The 15,659-nt window shown below is 40.3% G+C and overlaps 1 long non-coding RNA gene across 1 annotated transcript in view; it reads right to left on the reverse strand.

Moving 5' to 3' along the window:
* Window positions 1-3,182: 3,182 nt before the first annotated feature.
* LOC110340297 overlaps window positions 3,183-15,659 on the reverse strand; it is a 68,613-nt gene continuing 56,136 nt past the window's right edge. The window contains exons 2-5 of the long non-coding RNA XR_002382078.2: window positions 8,358-8,416; window positions 7,417-7,652; window positions 4,859-5,037; window positions 3,183-3,610 (exon numbers count right to left, since the gene is read on the reverse strand). This is a non-coding gene — a long non-coding RNA (uncharacterized LOC110340297). The remainder of the gene's footprint in view (window positions 3,611-4,858; window positions 5,038-7,416; window positions 7,653-8,357; window positions 8,417-15,659) is intronic.

Consider the following 15,659-nt stretch of genomic DNA (forward strand, 5'->3'; position numbering starts at 1 on the left):
GTTTCATTTATCGTTATGGTTGAATAAAATTCCATTGTATATACAATTGCACTGTACATTTTCATTATTCATTCATCTATATATGGACATCTAGGCTGATTGCCTAGACAGTGTGAATAAAAGAGCAATAAATGACCATGTGCAAGGATCTCTATGATAACATATACACTGTTAGGAATATGCTCAAAATGTCCACAAGTACTTTTTATTTTTCTGTCTTCTCCCAAAGATCTTCTAGTTTTAATCAATATCACCAAGATATTAAACTCATACTGCTAAAGCTGGTACACAGACAAAATAACTTTTGTTAGAGACTTCACTGGGCTCTCAAATGGCCCCTTTCTTCAAGCAAATTCTGAAGTTGTTAAGGAGTAAAATGCAGGAGAAAGGCTGGTGGGAAAAAAGGAACAGAGAAACAAGTTCCTTGCACATTAGCCTAGAATCTAACCCTGATCTCAAAGCAAGTCTCCATCTCACACATTTAACTTTTGGCATCCTGTCCCCATGCTTCCTGGTACCTAATTTTGGCCCACACAGCTGTGAGTTTGGCAGAAGCAGAAATCTGATTTAAAAAGAAAACCCTGATATGGTGGCACACACCTGTAATCCTCGTACTCCTAGGGCAAGATGGGAGACAGATGAGATAATTGGCTAGATGTTCTTGGCCCATGTAGCCAGAGTACACAGTATAGCACAACAGAAACAATGAGAGAGAATATGCATCAACAAAGAGAAAGGAAAGAATCAACTGCCCCAAATTATTCATATATACATATGTGGCATGTACTTACCTACATCCATACATACCACATACAATAATGATAATGATAAATTGAATGTTTAAAAAGTTTTTTAAGAAGTCCGCTCAAACCACAGCTGTCCAAAATGCCCACCAGCAAGGGAATTTAATCTACATATCATAAAGCATCAGTCAATGTAGGAATATTCAATCATCAAACATATAAAGCCTTTATAACAACATGAAGAATATCTGAGAAATAATGTTATTAAAGAAAGAAGAAGCCATAAGATTATACATGCAATGTGGTAGTAACCTTTAAAAATGTACATGTGGGAATAAAGCTTTGGATGGAGCCTAGAAAGCAGAAGCAACTATTGGGTTTGGGTATTTTTATTCTCTAGTGCTTAAATAATTAAAGAAACCAGTGGTACTATATAGACATAATAGCAGCAGCACCGCCATCCCCCAAATAAGAATCACCCTACTCAAGAGCCGAAGGGTACTGGCAGACCTCCAACAGGGTCCTGACTCCAGACACCCCATGTCTGCATGATTTGGAGTCAGAATGCAAGCCCTGCTGTTGCTTCCATATGTCCTCACTTTTATTTTTAAGACTCTCAAGAGTCTAAGAATTCTACATTTTAATGGTAACGCTCTTCACTTAGAAATTCAGATGCCAAGTAGAAATGTCGCAAGACACCGAGGTCCCTGAAGATGAGGTATCCTTACAGAGAGCTGACGGAAAACCCATGTCCTCATATCATTTTAACAGATTCAGGTAACTTTGGCGAAATTCACGGCTGTGGGATTTACACAGTCTTTCATTCAGGGAGACATCTGTGATGTAGTCAGCTTTAAGCTGTTTTTGATCATTTTCTCAAAATGTATATAGAGAACTCACATATAAGAGACACTCAGTGGCAGCAAGATGCAAACTAATGCATAATGCATCCTTGGTTCAAAACATTTCATGTCTCCAGAACTTCTACCTGACCAGTTTATCACAGTCCTCCCCGTCTGTGTCACAATGGGTACTTCCTCTAAAGTGAGAGACAAAGGGTCCAGTTGTCACTGGTTTACTAACTCCATGTCCTGGCTTCCTTATCACACAGGGAACTTCCCTTGGGCATGAATACCCAGCTCCAGGTTTTTGAAAAATGTGCACAGCTACAAAAACATCAGACAAGGCCTTAAGACAAAGCAGAGAGAGCTCGCTGCCTCTGGAGCATGTTAGATGGGAAACTAGAGAGTCTGACAGCTGAAGAAACGGTGGGGATTCTTGCTCAGGGGGATGGGAGCTAAAAAAAACACAAACAGCCACTGAGTGAGACCCTAAAACTCATTTCTTGGTTCAGTGGGGACAGGAACAAATCCAGGAGAGCTGACAGATGCAAGGTACAAACTAGGAGGCAGTGTGCACAAAAAGCAAGTGAGTCTTGCCTGAAGCAGTACTCATCCCTAGGTTCTCTCTCAGTCTCTCTACAAGGTTAGCCGGATGAACTTGGCCTTGGAAAATGTTTTGTCCCCTTTCAAGCACTTTTCCCACTCACAGTCATATATATATATATATATATACATATATATATATATAGTATATATATACATACATACATATATATACATAATATATATTATATATATAGTCCCATGTCACATACAATTGCCTGAGTCCCTGCTCCCTTCCATGTTTGCTGCAATCCTTTCATCTTTTCCTATATTATGCTTACCATGCCTTCTAATAATTATTATCATGTGGTTCCTAAGTACCATGCTTTAAACGTTCCTTGAGAACAATGCCCTTTCATATGCATCTCTGCCCACAGTGTGCTAGTGAGGTTCTTGGCAGCTAGAAGATGTTCAATAATCTTTTGATGTATGGTGACATCTCTATCATAGATACAACATACATTGGAATATTCCCTATCCTCTACACATCAGTTAGAAGGTCCACAGAGGGAAGAAGGGCTGTATTATTAATCCACAATACTAATCCAGTGCCTAGCACCCAGAAGTGTAGACAGAGTTTCTATCCCACCTGGTCCAGCAGCTATTTAGTCCCAAATAAACACACTGAGGCTTATATTAATTGGAAACTGCTTGGCCAATGGCTCTGGCTTCTTATTGGTTAGCTCTCAATTAGCCCATTTCTATTGAACTATGTATCTCTATATAGCCTTGACTTGCCAGAGAATGCCCGAACCTGTTATTCCTTTGGCCGTCACATGGCGTCTTTCAGGCGGTTCATTCTCTGCATCCTCTCCCCAGAATTCTCCTCATCTGGTATCCCCACCTGTACTTCCTACCTGACTACTGGACAATCAATATTTTATTCATCAATCAATAAGAGAAACATACATACAGAAGGACATCACAGAAGTACCCATTACAGATATGTTAGAAGGTGAATGTATATTTAGAGATACATGACTCCCAGCACTCATCATGGAATTCTTTATTATTTTGGCAGCATAACAGAAAGAGGGGAGATGACATGAGGTTGTCCTTCTTAAGAAATGACTTTTGCCTGTTCTGGTCCTCAACCTATTTGGGTATAGTCAGAAATTTAAACAGCAAGCATAAGACATAACAGATTTGAAAAGTACGAAAACCCTATTAGACAACAGTGTGATGCAGACATGACAGTGCAGCAGACAATAGTTGATGTTATTGAATCGGATCATCTCTATTGCAAGTGAAGATAGAGGTGTTCCCCAGTAAATACGTTGGCAACTATTGGCATGATCACCAAGTGCAGTGACCCATCATCCCCAAGGTATGTGAGCATCACAGTGGAAAGGGGAACATCCTCTCTCTTCTTAGCAAGGTATCACTCTCTTCTGAATTCCTAGAAGGGTTGTGGTGATACTTCTAAAATAGAATAAAGAAAATTTTAATTTATCCTTGTTTTAATTTTTAAAGTGTTTTCTTTCATTTAATTTGGAAATTACAAATTAATACATTTCTCCTTTCACTTTCCTCCTTACAAAACCTCCCATATACCACTACCAACTCTTCTTCAAGTTCATGGCCTCTTTTTTATTGTTATTGCATGTATATGTTAATTTATATATGCATACATATTCCTAAATATAACCTGTCGAGTCCATATAGCGTTACTTGCATGCATGTTTTCAGGGCTGACCACAAACAAAGAAAACATTTTCAAAAAATAAATAAATAAAAATGAGGATAAGCCTTAAATTTTCTTCATTCTATTTTAGAAGCATTACCACAACCCTTTTATGAATTCAGAACATAGTGGTACCTTCCCAGGTATAAGACAGGCAGTTCCCTGTTCCACAGTGATGCTACCATACCTTGGGGATAATGGTCCATGGATGTTCATTGACACTGAAAAACCAATTACTCCCTGGGGAAGACCATCTCTCCCTCTTCCAGCTTTACCAAGTTGCCTGTTGTTCTTTGTGTAGGATTGGGACTTCATGAGCTTTTTCCCACCCAGTTTGGCATGTTTGTTCGTATACATATCCCTAAGTTTCTCATCATGGCCTTAACCTCACCTGTAGCACAGGCCTGAACTCTTACCCCAACCTCTAGAGTAGCTTGGGATTACAGGCCTGTGCCACCAGCCCAGCCTCGGGAGAGTCTTGAGTCTGGCTTTCACTACGTATACACGATCTGTGCGAAAGATTCAGGCATCAGCAGTTTCCAGGGCTCTTCAGGCACAGGTCTACAACAATTTCACATAATCACAGCCATCTTTTGGCCTTCTAGCAACCCAAGCTTCTCAGGAACCAAGTACCACAACCAGCAAATGAGAGAAATAGGAATGGGTGGTAATTAAGAGTTGATTGTGAACTTGACAGGATCCAGGACCACCTTGAAGATTAAACTTCTAGGCACATCACTAAAGGAGTTTCCTGATTGTGTTAACAGAGATAAAAAGCTAAGATCTGTGGGCAGCACCATCCCATGCTGGGGTCCCTGACTGAATATGTAGAGAAAGCAAGCTACACACCAACATCCCCTCCTCCCTTCTCTCTACTTCCTAATTGCAGATACAGGGGACCAGCTGCCTCACACCCCAGCTGCCATGCCCACACCAACATGATGGACTGTACCCTCAACCTATGAGCCAAAGTAAATCCTTCTCACCTTTAAAAAGGAGGGTATATCCAATGGGGAGATGGCCCAGTTCTAAGAGCACATGTTTCTCTTACAGAGAACACCCACATGGTGGCTTCACATCTATCCATAATCCAATTCCAGAGGCTCCACCAGCACCCTCTTGCAACTTCTTCAGGTGCCAGGCATGCATTTGGTGTACATGCACACTAAAGCAGATGAAATAAGTAAGTAAATTTTAACACATTTTTCCACCTATCTTTCATGTTGAGTCAAAGAAATGTAAAAATAACTTAATTCACATTGAAGAACAAAAACAACTTTAATTCCAGTAAAGGAGTGTTTCTAAAACACTCTGAAATTTTTCAGTGAGAAGACCATGACTTTTGTTGCTTTTCAGGAGGCCAACATTTTTACTGTGCTTCTGAATTAAATGTAAACAAACTGTTTGCAGACTATTTAAGTGAGTTGAAAGGATGACTTCCAATAAAGTAAATATTGTTTATTTATTTATTTTTACAGTGCTGGGAATGGAATCCAGGGTTTGCCAATGCTAAGCAAGTGCAGAATTGGATTCATAAGAGTCAAGGAAGAGGAATTGCTCTAGATGCCCTTCAACTGAAGAATGGATGGAGAAAATGTGGTACATTTACACAATGGAGTACTACTCAGTGGGGAAAAAAGAATGGAATCTTGAAATTCCTAGGCAAATAGATGGCACTAGAAGAAACCATCCTGAGTGAGGTAACCCAGCCACAAAAAGGCAAAAATGGTATGTACTGATGCATATATGGAAATTAGACATAGAGCAAAGGATTACCAGCCTACAATCCACACCACCAGAGAAGCTAGGAAAAAAGAAGGATCTTAAAAGAGACATACATGGTCCTCTAGAGAAGGGAAAAGGGGCAAGATCTCCTGAGCTAATTAGGAGCATGGGGGGAGGGAAGAGGGAGTTACGAGAAACAGAAGGGAAGAAGAGGAGGGGAGGGGTTGACATGAGGGAGCAAGAAGATTGAGTCAGGGGAAGAATAGAGGAGAGCAAGAAAACAGATACCATAATACAGGGAGCCATTATAGGTTTAAAGAGAAATCTGGCACTAGGGAAATGTTCAGAGAGCTACAAGGATGACTCTAACTAACAGTCTAAACAATAGTGGAGAGGCTACCTCAAATGCCTTTCTCCAATAATGAGATTGAGGAATACCTTATATGCCATCCTAGAGCCTTCATTCAGTATCTGATGGAAGCAGAAGCAGACACCCATGGCTAAACACTGAGCCAAACTCCTGGAATCCAGTTGCAGAGAGGGAGGAGTGATGAGCAAAGGGGTCAAGACCAGACTGGAGAAACCCACAGAAACAGCTGACCTGAACAAGGGGAACCTCATGGACACCAGACTGATGGGTGGAAGCCAGCATAGGACTGACCCAGACCCCCTGAACATGGGTGTCAATTAGGAGGCTTGGTCAATCTTTGGGGCATCTGGTAGTAGATCAGTATTTATCCCTAGTATAGGAATGGACTTTGTGAACCCAGTCCACATAGAGGGATACTCTCTCAGCCTAGACACATGGGGGAGGGCTTAGACACTGCTCCAAATGATATGACTTTGAAAATCCCCCATTGAAGGCCTCACCTTTCATGGGGAGCAGAAAGGGAATGGGATGGGGGGTCAGTAAGGGGCAGGGGGGAAGGGAAAGGGAACTGGGATTGAAGTGTAAAACAAGCTTGTTTCTAATTTAAATTTTTTAAAAAGGAAAAAAAAGAGTCAAGGAAGATCTTCTACAGAGACTAAGTTTAAAGTTGGACAAAAAGAAATTCAGAGTCATGAAAATGTCCTGGTACATTAAAAGTAAGACGTCTTAGAATTCACTGATCTAAGAGCTTTAAATTGGTCATGATTTCCATTTCCAACAGATGAGTATCAATATTTTAATAGTTCTTAAAGAGGACTTTTATAGAAATATTGTTAACCTCTGAAGTCCCAATAAACCTGGGTAATTACAGAGAAGAAAAAAAATGTCCCCAGATCTTGCAGATTTCAGTTCATTTGAGGGGTAACCTGTTGTCCTGATTTACACAGAGCCCAGAAATTATACAGGGCCTTCGATGCTGTAACCAGGACAGTTCTGGGGAAGCTAAAGTGTCTGCTCACCCTGAGTTCCAGTTCTGGAAACTACTAGCTGGTATCTCATTCCAAATTCTTTTCTGTCAGTTTCCTCCTCTCTAAAATACAGTATAAAATATAGGAATAATTCCTAGGAAGACCAAGTTGTATCAGCAGTCAGATTTAACTATTAAAATATTAAGGAGACATAGTTCACCAAACTGCATTGCACCGTCTCTTTATCAGACAAGGGCTTTGTGTTATCTGACTGTTCTCTTCCATGTATCATGTATTCTCTGTACATTTCAAAGGTTCTGTAATTCACTATTGTTGTGAGGAACAGAAAACCTCACTTAAATGTCATTCATCTTTTAAAAGATATTCTAAAGATTTTATTTTTGTAAAGATTTAATTTATAATTCTAAAGATTTAATTCATGCTAAGCGTGGGGGGGGGGGGGCATGCCAGAAGGCGTCACCTTTCCTGAAGCTGAAGTTTCCAGTGGTAGTGAGTGAGGTGTCCAGTGTGGGTGTTTGGAATCAAGTGTAGGTCCTCTAGAAAGAACAGGAAATGCTCTTAGCCACTGAGCCATCTCTCTAGTGCCCACTGGTTTCTTTTCAGCATCTTTACAGAGAATTGGTTTCATGTCAGTTCCAAAAGACTTTATGATCCCTTCTTCTGGAATTCCATGTTCTCTGAGGATTGGCCATGTCCCTGAAAGAGAGCACACTAAGAGTAAGTCATTAGAGAGACTGTCATGATCACATAGGTTGCTTGAGGTTAACTCCAAGAGCCAATGAATGCAATGCACAAGGGCAGGACTCCTTGTGACAAATGGCTCTGCCAGATGCACTTCTGAGTTGGGAAGAGCAATAAAATCCTTTGCAGAGGAGTGTTAACTGTGACTTAGAAAGAAATTAAGTGTCTAGAAGCAGGGGACTCTAGAATAGTAAGGGCTGGGGCTGAGAGACATAGAAGCAAGACTTCCATGCATTCTATCTCAGGTGACAACAATAATCTCCCCAGTTAGACTCAGCATATGTAAAGAGAAAGCCTTCTCCTTGAGAGAAGCCTTCCCGCCAGCCTGATTCCAGAGCTGCATGAGTCCCAAATAAACACACAGGAGGCTATATTAATTATGAAGCTGTTGGCCTTGCTTGTTTCTTACTGGCTAGCTCTGACTTAAGTATTTACCCCAGAATTATTAATCTAAGTATTTCTCTTACTGGAGAAGTTTCCGGGCTTCCTACCCCATGGCGTTACATCTTGACTCTCTGTATTTCTCCTACCCAGAGTACTCCTGGACTCCTAGTCCCACCTATCTTGCTTCCCTATTGGCCAACAGTGCTTTATTGACATATACACAGGACTTCCCCCATCAAGCATCAAAAGTGGAAGCAGAAAAATAATGGCACTCACGGAGCAAAGATGTGGCTATGGTCAACAGAGCTGCCATCTGGTTTGGGATCTGGGCAGAGCTAGTCCAAAGGAGAAAGCAGTTATTGCTAGCACCAAAGCAGGCTTGGAGCAAATGGGAACTAACATCATGAAACTAGTTGTTTCTAAAATCTGTTTTTTTCTTTAAAAAGGTATTCCTTTTAAATTAAATACAAATGTCACTATTCATGCTCAATTTGTTAAAAGATACAAACGTCTACTAAAATTTCATATTTCTGTTGTGAAAAAATATGTTCTCCAGTCAGCCACGTTTTCTGAGCATCTTAAAAGACACTAATGGGCTGCCTTCTCCGTTTCCCTCCACTATTACTCATCTCCAACCTGATAAGCAGGAAGATGACTCACGAGATCCGGCTAGCCTTTCAAAAACATAAGTTAGCCAGTTAAAAATGGTCTCAATAAGAAAGGTAGGGAAGACTGGCAAGTTGGCTCAGTGGGTTAAGATACGTCCCACCAACCCTGGCATTCTGACTCAGTCCCCAGAACTCACATGGTACAAGGAATATACTGACTTCCACAAGTTGCCCTTTTCACACATGCCCCTTAGTACATAAGTATGTGCACACTACATAAATAAATAAATAAATAAATAAATAAATAAATAAATAAATAGATGTTAAAAGAAGGGAACAGGTAAAACAATAATAGCCTTGAATTGTGAAGTCTTTAGGAACTTATTCCAGGAAGGAAAGCACATAAGGAGAAAAAAGAGATGAGGGGGGAAAAAGAGTTGGCTTCACATTCTAAGAATAAGAACACCTAATATTCTCAAATAGCTGAGAAATGCTAAGCATGCTTAGAGAGCAAATACACATTCTTGTTGTATTGAAAGTAAACAGAATAGCAAGGATACATTCTTAGGCTTTCTGGGATAGCAACACAATGTTAACAGATGACAGTGAGATAAAAAAGAAATTAATTTGGATTTTGCATTGGACTGTTATGTCAGCACATGTGATTTTTAATCTGAAATTTACAGAATAAATATTGATAGGTGGATATGGTCTCTCTGAAGTAGTTCCCTTCCCTGGCTATATAAACATACATTCTTGGCGTAGTTTGCTTAGAGAATAAGAATGCATAGTATTTTGTGGGATTGTGGAGACTGGATAAATATGTTCCCACTTATCTAAAAGACATACAGATGGGTCCTGTCATTTGTAGGCTAGTGAGCTTGACATAAAATGCAGGCAAGTTGCTGGGATGAATATTAATCGATTGGTTTGGGAATACATGCTAGCGGACATTATGAAGGCTAGGAAAAACCAGTAGACACATTAAGGACAAATCACATTGAACCTGTCACGCACACACTCACACACACGCACACGCTTGCGCACACACACACACACACACACACACACACACAATTAGTGAAGCAAATGCTTCAGATGAATCTTGATGGCTTAACAGCCCTTGTCAAGGATTCTTGTGACATCCTTATAGAAGAAATTTAAATGTATAGAGAGAGACCAAGGGTAAAATCCCACTTAATGATGATTATACCTGGCATCTTTCCAAAAGATTATAAATTAACATAAGCTAATGCATTTTGTCTGCATGTAGGAGATTTCCCTCCAAATTAATCAATAACAAATGATACCTTTATGATCAGCTATGTCAACTACAAGAAAAGGGAAGAGAGATTTAATACATCAAGCTGCAAATTTTTCAAATTGCTTTTATGGGAAAGGAACTCAAATTCATGATGCTTTTGAAGAAAAATATGTTTACTTGGCCAGTTGGTCACTATTAGTCAGTTGGAATTGGATATAATGTATTAGGAAATATTTAGAAGTCAATTCTTGAGAAAATTCTATGAGTGTGTTATGTGACTTGATAAACAACTACGTCAATTCTAGATATGTATGCTTAAAAAATCACTGAATTGTACTTAGTATTTTTAAAGCAGATATGGAGGGGACCTCAAGGGAAGAAGACAATTGATTGATATTTAAAGATAAAGACCTATTCTGAAAAGTGAACAATTATAGAAAGGATGAGAGATGTCTCAACAGCAATATGGAAAAGCTTCTAGCTTTTCACTGAGTGCTTAACTTTAATGTTGGTGCTATAATGAAAGACCGAATTTTAAATGGGAATTTAGGTTCTGTCAAAAAATGCCTGCTTGGCTGGGCAAGATAGCACAGTATTTAGGAAGCAAGAGCATCAAAAATTTGAGAACTGAAGGCCAGTCTAGACTACACATTATTTAATAAACTAATAAATAAAGAAAATGTGTAACTTATGAAGCAAAGGACTTGATGGTCCCATCAATTCTGGGCAGGTTTGTTTTGCTCTGAGAACTACACTCTATGAGGGCATTCACTAGGGAAAGCTCAGGGAGATGTGGACACAAAATGGTCTGGTCGTATGGAACAGATGGAAGACCTGGAGTCCATTAGCCAGAGAAGCAGGTTGCAGCAGTGGGGGTTGGGGAGTCAGTATCTTCTATTTCCAGGAATCTGACTTGGTAGGACAGGAATCTGCCTTGTGTTCTTCTCAACATGGCTGACCCAAACATAACCAAGAGCATGGGAAAAGTGCACAATGAGGCCTTGGAGGAACGTTCCCAAAAATGAGCAATCAAAACCAAAAGATACATTATTAAATTTGCAATGTCCAAAGCTGCCATTTCGTATAAACATGATATTGGAATCATGGCACAGAGCCAAAACAAAGAGAACTAGGAGTCATTACACACAGCATGCTAGATAGCAACTAAGAGTGATGGCCAACTATCAACAGTCAGCATGGATTAGTGAGGGTCTCATGGAGCCCTACCCATCCCGGATGGCTACTGATGGATACTGATGAAAGGGCAAACATTGTCTTCAGTTGAGCACCTACTGATAAGCCCACCAGGACCCAGTGGGTAGCTCCAAATCCATGTCCTGGTTAAACTCAGTAGGGAAAAATAAAACTAAAAGGTAACAACAAAGACAAGTCAGAGACACTTAAAAGCCTTAGAACCACCAGGGGGCAGTGACTTTCCTCATGACCTCACCTCCACAGGCATAAAGATGGAATGCCCTGTGCATTTTGTGGGACTAAATAAAAGCAAATGAGAAAACCTACCCAAGCATCTTATGCCCAAATATGGAAACAGAAAGGATATTTTGTATCTGTGTTTTCAGCACATGATATACAAGGTCAGTTTTTAAGGTCTTGTCCCAAGAGGAGATCAATTTTAAAAATCAGAATATGTGTATATAGTGTGTGTGTGTGCGTGTGCGCACACACACGCACACACCCCCCCAAGTGGTGTCTAAGGATATGCCACCACCTCAACTACAGGGATAGTAGGCTTGCACCTACTGGCAACATTATAATACCATATCTTTAGTTCTTGAAAACATGAATTTATAAAGACAATCTGTTTATTCCAACTACTAAGTTATAACAAAGGTATAATTCTAACAATATCTTGATCTGCATCCCATGGATGGTGGCATTGGTTTCATCTTGGTAGTAAGTTTCTATACCTCTTGCAAGGAATTGTGGACAATATTTGCCTTCAGATCTGGAAATGATTTACTTGAGTAGAATGACTTTTGAAGAAAAGATGCTAACATGCTAAACACTCTGTCATAATAAAATTATAAGCTCAGATGATCTCTGGGGCCTTATGGATGGCTCAGTGGAATATAGGTTCTCACTGTCTAGCCTGACCACCTGCCTTCAATTCCTGAAACCTGCATAGTAGAAAGACAGACAGAACTGACACAAGTTTTTCTCTGGCTTCCACACATTCAGCATGACAAATCTGCATCCACCCACAGACACATACTAAATAAAAGTAAGGCATTTTTAATCAGCCTGTCCCCCAAAGATTTTATAGTATGCCTATTCACTTTCACACATGAGATGAACTAAGTATCATTTGGAGTAAATCATTCAGGCATTATAATAAAGTGAAAGAGGAAATGATTATTATTTAATTATAATAAAGCAATAAACTCTGGGACAGACTGGCCTATTTTTGAATGTTTGCATATTCATACATATGTGTGCATATACACAATACCAAGCTTGCACAGGGTATATATCAGTGGGCTTTTACTAATTCAAGAAGGGTCCTTATTCTTTTTTTTTCTTTTTTTTAATTTTAAATAGCTTGTTTTACATGTCAATCCAAGTTCCCTCTCCCTCCCCTCCTCCCGCACTCCCCTCCCCCCCCCCCCCGCCTCCCACCCTATTACCAAATCCTTCCACATAGGGGATATCTAGAGTCTGTCATTTTACTCTTGGTAGGGTCCAGGCACTCCCCTAAGAGTCCAGGCTGAGAGAGCATCTCTCTTTGCGCTATAGGCACACGAAGACAGTTTGTATACCAGGGATAGACACTGATCCACAGCTCAGGGCCCCATAGGTTGCCCAGGCCTTCTCACTGACACTCACATTTGGGGGGTCCAGATCAGTCCCATGCTGGCCTCCCCACTGTCGGTCTGGGGTCCAAGAGCTCTCCCCTATTCAGATCAGCTGTCTCTGCTGGTTTTGCCAGCCCATTCTTTGCCAATTTGCTCATCACTCCTCTCTCTCTGTCACTGGGTTCCTTGGGTTCAGTTCAGTGATCAATTGTGTGTTTGCCTCTGCTTCCATCAGTCACAGGATGAAGGCTCCCAGATGGTTATAGACATCAAGTTCATTATCAGGAATGGGCATTCGAGGTGGTCCCTCCACTATTGCTTAGCTTGCCAATTGGTGTCATCCCTTTAGATCACTTGAGGTCACTCTGGTGCCTGATCTGTCTTCGATCCTATGATTCCCTCTTCCCCCTATTCTACCCCCACCCCCTCAACTTCCTGTTCCCCCATGACCAACTCTCTTCCTCTTCACCCCCTCTCTTCTTCCCAGGTCCCACTCCCCCCCACCCCTCGCCGTGTTCCCCATCCATTCAGAGGATCTTGTCTCCATCCTCTTCTCTTGGGTACTATGCATATATGCATATCTTTTAGGTTCTTTCCTGTTTCCCAGACTCTCTATCTGTGGAAGTGCAGACTGGCACTATCCTGATCCATGTCTAAAATCCATATATGAGTGAGTACATACCATGTTTGTCTTTTTGCGACTGGGTTACCTCACTCAGGATGGTTTCTTCCAGTGCTATCCATTTCCCTGCGAATTTCAAGATTCCATTGTTTTTTTCTGCTGAGTAATACTCCATTGTGTAAATGTACCACATTTTCTCTATCCATTCTTCAGTTGAGGGGCATCTAGGTTGCTTCCAGGTTCTGGCTATTACAAACAATGCTGCTATGAACATAGTGGAGCAGATGCCCTTGTTGTATGAACCTGCCTCATTTGGATAAATGCCTAAGAGTGGAATTGCTGGGTCTAGTGGTAGATTAATTCCCATTTTCCTGAGGAATCTCCATACTGATTTCCAAAGAGGCTGTATGAGTCGGCACTCCCACCAGCAGTGGAGGAGTGTTCCTCTCTCTCCACATCCTCTCCAGCATAAATTGTCTTTGGTGTTTTTGATTCTAGCCATTCTGACAGGAGTAAGATGGTATCTCAGAGTTGTTTTGATTTGCATTTCCCTGATGGCTAATGATGTTGAGCACTTTCTTAAGTGTCTCTTGGCCATTTTAGCCTCCTCTACTGAGAATTCTCTATTTAGCTCTGTACCCCACCTTTTAAGTGGATCCTTTGGTATTTTGGAGACTTGTTTCTTGAGTTCTTTGTAAATTTTGGAGATTAGCCCTCTGTCAGATGTAGGGTTAGTGAATATCTTTTCCCATTCTGTGGCCTGCCTTTTTGTCTTTTTGACTGTGTCCTTTGCCTTACAGAAGCTTTTTAGTTTCAGAAGCTCCCATTTGTTAATCTCAGTGCCTGTGCCACTGGTGTTATGTTTAGGAAGTGGTCTCCTGTACCAACTCGTTGAAGAGTATCTCCCATTTTCTCTTCCAAAAGTTTCAGTGTGGCTGGATGTATGTTGAGATCTTTGATCCATTTGGACTTAAGTTTTGTACAAGGCGATAAACCTGGATCTGCAGTCTTCTGCATACCAGTACCCAGTTATGCCAGCACCATTTGTTGAAGATGCTTTCTTTTTTCCATTGTACAGTTTTAGCTTCTTTGTCAAAAATCAAGTGTTCATAGGTGTGTGGGTTAAAATTAGGGCTTTCGATTCGGTTCCATTGGTCTACCTGCCTATTTTTGTGCCAATACCAAGCTGTTTTCAGGACTATAGCTCTATAATAGAGCTTGAAGTCAGGTATGGTGATGCCTCCTGAAGTTCCTTTATTGTATAGGGATGTTTTGGCTATCCTGGGCCTTTTGTTTTTCCATATAAAGTTGATTAATGTTCTTTCCAGGTCCTTGAAGAATTGTGATGGAATTTTGATAGGGATTGCATTGAATCTATAGACTGCTTTTGGCAAGATTGCCATTTTTATTATGTTGATCCTACCAATCCAAGAGCATGGGAGATCTTTCCATTTTCTGGTATCTTCTTTGATTTCTTTCCTTAAAGACACAAAGTTCTTGATATACAGGTCTTTCACTTCCTTGGTTAACATTATCCCCAGATATTTGATGCTGTTTTTGGCTATTTTAAAAGGTGATGTTTCTCTGATTTCTTTCTCAGTCACTTCATCATCTGTATATAATAGGACCACTGATTTTTTTGAGTTTACCTTGTATCCTGCCACATTGCTGAAGGTGTTTATCAGCTCTAGGAGTAACCTTGTGGAGTTTTTCGGGTCACTTATGTAAACTATCATATCATCTGCAAATAGTGAAAGTTTGACTTCTTCTTTTCCTATTTGTATCCCCTTTATCTCCTTTTATTGTCTTATTGCTATAGCTAGAACTTCAAGTACAATGCTGAACTATGTCTTTGAGATCAGCAGGAGTTCTTTGATTACATGTCAAGTAGATGGGGTCTCTCTTTCTCTCTCTCTGTCTCTGTGTGTGTGTGTGTGTCATATTTGTACTTAAATTTTTTTTCATTTTATGTATCAACCCCGATTCCCCTCTGTCCTTCTCCCACTGTTTACCTCCCCCACCCCCACAGCATGCTCACTGGTCGCTCAGAAGTATCTCCAAATTGGTGGGCATCAGATAAGATGGAACTTATCTGAGACTATGCAGTAATTTATTAATAACATGATACACTGAAGCTAACTAGTCATTGCTGTCAACTTAAAGCTGTAAGTGGAAGAACTTTTGATAAATAAAAACAGAAGTAAATGTGGTGTATATGTGTATTGAAATGTCATAATAAAACCTATTAATTTTTACTAATATACCCAGATT

The sequence above is a fragment of the Mesocricetus auratus genome, unplaced genomic scaffold (assembly GCF_017639785.1).
Source record: "Mesocricetus auratus isolate SY011 unplaced genomic scaffold, BCM_Maur_2.0 Super-Scaffold_100026, whole genome shotgun sequence".
Taxonomy (NCBI): Eukaryota; Metazoa; Chordata; class Mammalia; order Rodentia; family Cricetidae; genus Mesocricetus; species Mesocricetus auratus.